The sequence below is a fragment of the Bison bison genome, unplaced genomic scaffold (genome assembly GCF_000754665.1).
Source record: "Bison bison bison isolate TAMUID 2011002044 unplaced genomic scaffold, Bison_UMD1.0 scf7180017864280, whole genome shotgun sequence".
NCBI lineage: Eukaryota > Metazoa > Chordata > Mammalia > Artiodactyla > Bovidae > Bison > Bison bison.
This window is the reverse complement of record NW_011494852.1, coordinates 7,023,273-7,032,337: the sequence shown is the minus strand read 5'-3', so window position 1 is coordinate 7,032,337 and position 9,065 is coordinate 7,023,273.

Sequence of the window (9,065 nt, the reverse complement as noted above, 5' to 3'; positions counted from 1 at the left end):
GTACTTCTTCTCTATGGGTGTATTTCTCCTGGAATCTCTGTCTCCCTCTTTGGGTGAGCCTGGGTTGGGCTTTAGCTTTTTTTTTTTTTTCACAGCACTGGGTCTTCGTTGTGGCTCTCAGGCTTAGCTGCACCTCAGCATGTGGGATCTTAGTTCCCCAATCAGACTGGGGATCGAACCCCGTGTACCCTACATTGGAAGGTGGATTCTTAACCACTGGACCACCAGGGAAGTCCCTCACTTCAGCTTTTGACTTGGGTTTCAGACTCTGGCTCTTTGCTGCTGTCTGTTTTCCGGCTCTGGCCTCTATCTGGGTGTGTGCATCTCCATTTCAGCCTGTTTTCATATTTTATCAATATCTTCATGGCTCCTGAGGCCCCCAGGGGAGGGCCCTGCTTTTAGCCTTGCTCTGTGTTTTTTAGCCTCAGCTGCACATTAGAAACATCTGGGAAGGTGATAATATAGCAAATATAGCAAATGTTTGCTGGGTACATATCTGATGCTAGGCACTGCTATAGTTAGGTTAACTCATTGAATCCTGGTTATGTCCTTATAAGGTAGGTATTATTATTACTCTCATTTTACAGGTGAGGAAACTGAGACCTCAAGAAACCACTTCCTAATCTCATAGTTAATAATAGGCAGCACTGGGATTGAACCTAGTACTCCCTTAACTTTAACATATGTATGAATCACCTGGGGATATTGTTAAAATGCAGATTTCTGATTCAGTAGGTGGGGGGTTCGACCTGAGATCCTGCATTTCTAACACTCTCCCAAGGTGATGCTGATGGTCTGTGGATCACACTTGAGGAGCAAGAGTTTTAACTATTATAAGTTACCACCTCTTGGTATAGCATTAAAGTGAAGTTAAAAGTTAAAGTGAAGTCGCTCAGTCGTGTCTGACTCTTTGCGAACCCACGGATTGTAGCCTACCAGGCTCCTCCATCCATGAGAATCTCCAGGCAAGAATACTGGAGTGGGTTGCCATTTCCTTCTCCAGGGGATCTTCCCGACCCAGGGATCGAACCCAGGTGTCCTGCATTGTAGGCAGATGCTTTACCATCTAAGCTATCAGGGAAGCCCTGGTATAGTGTAGTGGTTCTCAAAGTGTGGTCCTTGTGCCAGCAGCATCAGCTTCACCTGGAACTTCTTCTTTTTTTTTTAATTAAAATATTTTTTTATTTACTTATTTATTTTTGGCTGTGCTGGGTCTTTGTTGCTTTGCAAAGTCTTTCTCTAGTTGCGGCGAGCGGGGGTTACTCTCCAGTTGTGGTGCGTGGGCTTCTCATTGCGGTGGTTTCTCTTGTTGCGGAGCACGGGCTCTAGGGCACGTGGGCTCAGCAGTTGTGGCGTACAGACTTAGTTACCCCTTGGCATGTGGCATCTTCCCAGACCAGGATTGAACCCATATCCCCTGCATTGGCAGGTGGCTTCTTAGCCACTGAACCACCAGGGAAGTCCACTGGGAACTTCTTAGAAATGCAAATTCTCTGAGCTACAGTGAATCAGAAATTCTGGTCATGGAGTCCAGTCTCCTAGGCTTCAGCAAGAACTCCAGCTGATTTTGATGCACATTAAAGCTTGAGAGCACCACTGATCGAGTGTAACAATTAAGACCAATCAAATCTCTGGGACTGCAGCCCAGACACTGGTGTCTTTACAGTTCCCCAAGTGATTGTAAAGCAAGCAAAGACCCTGAACCACTAGATTGGCTGGAGGGACAATCTTAGTTTATGTAAGTAAACAAACACGCTAGCTGAATTGGAATTTGCTGTCAGGGTTTGGTCCGGCCTAGGGAGGTCTCGGTGGGCACGGCCAGGAGATGACAGATGAAATACTGAATTTGGGAGAGTATCAGAAAAACTGAATTTGGGAGGCTAAGGACTTCCCTGTTGGACCAGGGGCTAAGACTCCATGCTTCCAGTGCAGGGAACAAGGGTTCGATCTGTGGTTGGAGAGCTAGATTCCTCATGTTGCAACTAAAGATCCCGCATGCTGCAAGGAAGATTGAAGGTCCCCTGTGTTGCAACTAAGACCTGGAGCAACCAAATAAATAAATAAAAAGGAAAGGAGGCTAGAATAGGGATCCTGGGATCCTTCCAAGAGAACCCTGGACAGGCAAATCCTTAGAATCCATGGAATGGGTGGGAGGGAAGGACATTGCCCTGAGTCTCCCCTATTTTCCTTGTGAGGAGCACCAAATAAGGGAGCAGATGTTTTTGAATAAATTGGAGCATGGCAGAGGGCTTTATTGGAATCCCAGGGGACATATGTAGGGTTTGAGGGGGTTGCCAGAATAAAGAAGATGGGTTTAGATGAGTTGTCTCAAACACCTCCCATAATAAATGATGATGATGGTGGTATATGAAAGTGCTCATCATTAGAGAGATTCCCTGAGATGAACGTATGCAATGTTGCTTTCCTTTGTATCCATCAAGTCATCCTTGATTTTCCTCTTTCTCCCTCTGTCTGTCTGTCTCTTTCTCACACCTAGCCCATACTGTTTTCAATTTATCAGCAAATCCTGCTGGCTGGTACTTTCAAAGTGCTTCCAAATTTACCCACTTCTCATCCTCTCCACAGCCCCCATCCTGGTGGTGATATGCTCACCTCCTGCTGAATCACAGCAGCCTCCTCCCTGGTGCTCACTCCCACCCTGGTCTGTCTCCCACACACAGAGATTGTGTCCTCCTTCTATTCAGGAGCCTCTCATGACTCCCATTTCACTCAGAATCAAATCCAAGCCCCTACCGTGTTTTATAGAACCCTTTGAGGGCTGGCCCTCCAGTCTTCTAACCTCATCTTCCTCATCGCCCCTCTCTCCTCTACAAATGTCCTTACTACTGTCCCTTGAATAAACCCCTTTCTGTCTAGATCTGTCAAGGCTCTTAGTTGCAAACAACAGAATCCACACTGGCTAGAGCAGTAGAGACATTCAGGTAAAGACTTTGGGAAGCTTGTAGATTATCATAGAGGGTAGAGTGGCAGCTTATGAAGCCAAAGTGAAAGTGAAAGTCACTCAGTCGTGTCTGAGTCTTTGCGACCCCATGGACTATACAGTCCATGGAATTCTCTAGACTAGAATACTGGAGTGGGTACCCTTTCCCTTCTCCAGGGGATCTTCCCAACCCCGGGATTGAACTCAGGTCTCCCGCATTGCGGGCAGATTCTTTACCAGCTGAGCTACCAGGGAAGCCCAAGAAAACTGGAGTGGGTAGCCTATCCCTTCTCCAGGGGATCTTCCGGACCCAGGAATCCAACCGGGGTCTCAATTCTTTACCAACTGAGCTATCAGGGAAGCCAAAAGCCTGGACTAATCTCCAACCACACCATAAGGGCCTCTCTGGGGAGAAAAACGCTATACCTGTTGCTTAGAATTGCTAAAGGACAGGATTAGCCTCCATGAACGTCCTTCCCAACCTCCCCCAAAGAACCGGAGGCTTTAAACAGATTTTTATTGAAGTATGCTGTGCTGTGCTTAGTCGCTTAGTCGTGTCTGACTCTTTGTGATCCCATGGACTGGAGACCACCAGGCTCCTCTGTCCTCCAGGCAAGGATACTGGAGTGGGTTGCCATGCCCTCCTCCAGGGGATCTTCCTGACCCAGGGATTGAAACTGCATCTCCTGTGTCTCCTGCATTGCAGGCAGATTCTTTACTACTGGAGTGGGTTGCCATGCTCTCCTCCAGGGGATCTTCCTGACCCAGGGATTGAAACTGCATCTCCTGTGTCTCCTGCATTGCAGGCAGATTCTTTACTACTAGCGCCACCTGGGAAGCCCATATATACATATATCCACTCTTTTTTAGTCTTTTTTTTTTTTTCTTTGACCATGCTAGGAGGCATGTGGAATCTTAGTTCCCTCATCAGGGATCGAACCCATGCCTTCTGCATTGAAAGTGCAGGGTCTTAACCATTGGACCACCAGGGAAGTTCCATAGATTCTTTTCCCAGAGGCATTTTATTGTAAAAGCCACTGAATGACTGCTTCCCATTTTTGTGGCCACCTACTGTAGCTCTCTCCCTCTCCTTTTTTAAACAACAAAACCCAAGATTTATTGAACACATTTTATCTCCCAGATATTGTTATCTTCTTCATTTAATTCTCACAACAAGTACATGAAGTACATATTATTATTATTCTAGTTATGTAGATGAGGAAACTGAGGGTCAGCAGGGTGAAGCAACCTACTCCAGCAATTATTACGTGGCTTCAGAGTTTATATTCAAGTCTGTCTTATGTACTTCAAACTAGAGATTCTCAGTGGCAAAGAATCTGCCTGCTAGTGTAGGAGATGCAGGAGACACAGGTCGATCCCTGGTTTGAGAAGATTCCCTGGAGTAGGAAATGCCCACCCACTAGAATATTCTTGTCTGGAAAATTCCATGGACAGAGGAGCCTGGCAGATGGTGTGGCAAGGAGTCTGTATCTCTACCTGACATTATATTACATATATTTTTGGTAACAGCTTTATCAAGATATAATTCACACACCATGTAATTCACCTATTTAAAGTGTACAGTTTAATACTAACACAACATTAGGATTTCCCTGGCAGTCCAGTGGTTAAGACTCCATGCTTCCTATGTAGGGGGCTCAGGTTCAATCACATATGCTGTGCAGCCTGGTCAGATTAAAAAAGAAAATAAAAAAAAATAATAAAAGGGCCCTTTAAACAGCAACTACATCACCTCAACCTAGTCTTCCTGGCCAGTGGAAACATCTCAGGAGGCTGTTCCTCTCTCCCCAAAGCAATCTTGCTGTTGTCAGTATAATTGGGAAAATAAAAATTCTTAAAAAAGAAAACAAAACTAACACAACATTGTAAATTAACTATATTTCAATGTAAAACAAAAGAGTACAATTCAATGGTTCTTATAGATTCACAGAGTTGCAAAGCCATCACCACAATCAATTTTGGAACATTTTCAACACCCCCAGAAGAAATCCTGTATGTTTTATCAGTCACTCTCCATTTCCTCTCAATCTCTTCCCCTCACATACAGCCCTGGTGGTGATGGTTTAGTTGCTAAGTTGTTTCTGACTCTTTGTGCCCTAGACAACCACTGGTCTACTTTCTAGGGCTTCCCTGGTGGTTCAGATGGTAAGGAATCTGCCTGCAATGCAGGAGATCCCATTTGTATTCCTGGGTTGGAAGATCCCCGGAGAAGGGAACAGCAGCCAACCCAAGTATTCTTGCCTGGAGAATCCCACAGACAGAGGAGCCTGATGGACTATAGTCCATGGAGTTGCAAAGAGATGAACACAACTGAGTGACTATACACTTTCAATCTCTTTCTGTCTCTATGGATTTGCCTGTTCTAGCCATTTCATACAAATAGAATTATATAGCATATGATCTTCTGTGTCTGGCTTCTTTTACTTAGTATGATGTTTTCAAGGGTCATCCATATTGTAGCATGGATCAGTTCTTCTTTTCTACTTATGGCTGATAATATTCCATGGTATGGATATACCGTGTTTTGTTTATTCATTTATCAGTTGGTGGACCTCTGGGGTGTTTTCCACTCTTTGGCTATTATGAATCAGGCTGCTATAAACATTTATGTACAAGTTTTTTCATGGGCATTACAAAGGACAGAAAAGGAAAATCAGAATCAGAAGAGAATCAGAAGATATTAAGAAGAGGTGGCAAGAATACACAGAAGAACTATACAAAACAGATTTTAATGACCCGGATAACCATGATGGAATGATCACTCACCTAGAGCCAGACATCTTGGAGTATGACGTCAAGTGGGCCTAGGAAGCATTACTACAAACAAAATTAGTAGAGGTGATGGAATTCCAGCTGAGCTATTTCAAATCCTAAAAGATGATGCTGTAAAAGTGTTGCACTCAATATGACAGCAAATTTGGAAAATTCACCAGTAGCCACAGGACTGGAAAAGGTCAGTTTTCATTCCAATCCCAAAGAAGGGCAATGCTAAAGAATGTTCCAGCTACTGTACAATTGTGCTCATTTCACATGCTAGCAAGGTTATGCTCAAAATCCTTCAAGTTAGGCATCAGAGAACTTCCAAATGTACAAGCTGGTTTTGAAGAGTCAGAGGAACCAGGGATCAATTGCCAACATTTGCTGGATCATAGAGAAATCAAAGGATTTCCAGAAAAACATCTACTTCTGCTTTATTGACTATACTAAAGCCTTTGACTGTGTGGATCATAAGAAACTATGGAAAGTTATTAAAGAGATGGGATTACGAGACTACCTTACCTGTCTCCTGAGAAACCTGTATGAGGGTCAAGAAGCAATAGTTAGACCCTTACATGGAGCAAATGACTGGTTCCAAATTGGGAAAGGAATACAACAAGATTGTATATTGTCACCCTGCTTATTAAACTTACATGCAGAGTACAACATGCAAAGTGCCAGGCTGGATGAATCGCAAGGTGGAATCAATATTTCTGGAAGAAATATCAACAACCTTAGATATGGAGATGATACCACTCGGCAGAAAATGAAGAGGAACTAAAGAGCCTCTTGATAAATGTGAAAGAGGAGAGTGAAAAAGCTGGCTTGTTTCAATGTTGTTTCAACATTAAAAAAAACTAAGATCATGGCATCCTGTACCATCACTTCAGGGCAAATAGATGGAGAAAAAGTGGAAGCATGACAGATTTTATTTTCTTGGACTCCCAAGTCACTGTGTACAGTGATTGCAACCATGAGATTAAAAGATGCTTGCTCCTTGGATGGAAAGCTCTGACAAAGTTAGACAGTGTATTAAAAAGCAGAGACATCACTTTGCTGACAAAGGTCCATATAGTCAAAGCTCCTTGGACTGTAAGGAGATATAACCAGTCCATCCTAAAGGAACTCAGTCCTGAATATTCATTGGAAGGACTGATGCTGAAGCTGAAACTCCAATACTTTGGCCACCTGATGCAAAGAACTGACTCATTTGAAAAGCCCCTGATGCTGGGAAGGATTAAAGGCAGGAGGAGAAGGGGATGACAGAGAATGAGATGGTTGGATGGCATCACCAGCTCAATGGACATGAGTTTGAATAAGCTCCAGGAGTTGGTGATGGACAGGGAAGCCTGGCGTGCTGCAGTCCACGGGGTTGCAAAGAGTTGGACATGACTGAGTGACTGAACTGCACTAAACTGATAGTCATGTACAGAGGTGAGAGACCATAAAGAAGGCTGAAACTGAAGCTCCAATACTTTGGCCACCTGATATGAACCGCCAGCTCACTGGAAAATACCCTGATGCTGGGATAGATGGAAGTCAAAAGGAGAAGGGGGCAGCAGAGGATGAGATGGTTAGATAGCATTGTCGACTCAATGGACGTGAATATGAACAACCTCCAGGAGATGGTGGTGGACAGGGGAGCCTGGCATGCTTCAGTCCATGGGGTCACAAAGAGTGGGACATGACTTAATGACTGAACAACAATTTTGTAGGTTGATGTGAAGATTAGAAAAATTAGTGCGTGCAAAATACTTAAATCCATGCCTGGCATGTAGATAGCACTCAATAAACAGAGTCATCATTAACACTTTTCCCCTTCAGCTCTGGTTGGTTTGTAGGCGTTCCTAAGGGCTCTTGTGTCAGTTGTGAATTAATTATATTTGACTGTTAGAACAGAGGTCACTTATGCAAGATAGAAGTTTATTTCTGTCCCATGCAAAACAAATCCAGAGGCAGGACTAGTATTTCAACTCCACATTAGGGATCCAGGCTCCTTTCAGCCTTCTGCTCTGCCAGTCTCAGCAATGTGTTCCAATCTTAAGATCATTTCTTGGGACTTCCCTGGTAGTCCAGTGGTAAAGCATCTGCCTTGCAATGCAGGGGATGTGGGTTTGATCCCTGGTTGGGGAACTAAGATCCCACATGCCTAGAAGCAACTAAGCCCATGTACTGCAATTAGTGATCCCTGAGCCTGCAAGCCACAATTAAGACCCAAGGCAGCTAAATATAAAAATATTAAAAAAAATAATTTCTTCATTCATTGTGTTTGCTGGAGCCCAAGCTATATTCAAAGTAGATATTATATGGAAGGATAAAGGACATAAAGGGTATCTGCCAGCTGCCTATTCCCTTTAAGAAATTTTCCTGGAAGCCCCATCCAATGACCTGAGAGTTTTTTGTTTGTTTTGCTGCACCACAAGGCTTGTGGAATCTTAGTTCCTGGACCAAGGATTGAACTGGCACCCTTGGCAGTGAAAGCTCAGAGTCCTAACCACCGGACCACCAGGGAATACCTTGACTTGAGGGATTTTTTTTGTCTTAGCTGCAAGGGAGGATGGTAAACATCTTTTAGCCTGGACCATTGCCATCTGCCATTAAATCAGGGTTCTGTTATTAAAGAAGTGGAGGTTGGATATAGCCTAGGCCAGAAGCAGTCTTTGCCACACACCTGTAGGCAGGTGGTGAATGTGCTGGTGTGGAGAATGCCAGATATGTCAGCTTGAGAAGCATTTCCCACTAGACTGCCACAGCAAGGATTTTTAGGTGTTCTGTTTACCACTGCTTCCCCAGTGCCTTAGAATAATGCCAAGCACACAATAGGCTCTCAATAAGAATTGAATGAATGTGCTTCTGGCTAACACTCCAAAGGAGCAGGAATAAAGCTTAAAATCATTTGGAATGTGGAAGAAGTTTTAAAAAAACATACTTGATGACTTGCCTCCAGTTTTTTATTTTGAAAACTTTCACTCTTATAGAAAAGTTACAGGAGTAGTACAATGAGCACTCAAATACCCTTTACCTTGATTCACCACTGTTAATTTCACTTCTCTCTTCCACTTGAAAGGAAGTTGCAGACATTACAGTACTTCCCACCTAAACACTGTCTTCGAAGCTCCTAGAAACAAGGACATCTCCTACCTAACTCACAATACTCCACAATTTTAACATTAGAGTAACAGGATCAACTGTGTATTACCTAATATGCACTCCATGTTAAAATGTATCCAGTTATATCAACAATAGCTTTGTTCTTCATATTTTTTCAAATTCAGGATCCTATCCAGTCAAGGACCGTGCATTGCATTTTGATGTGAATGTCATCTCTCTTGCCATCCTTTGATCT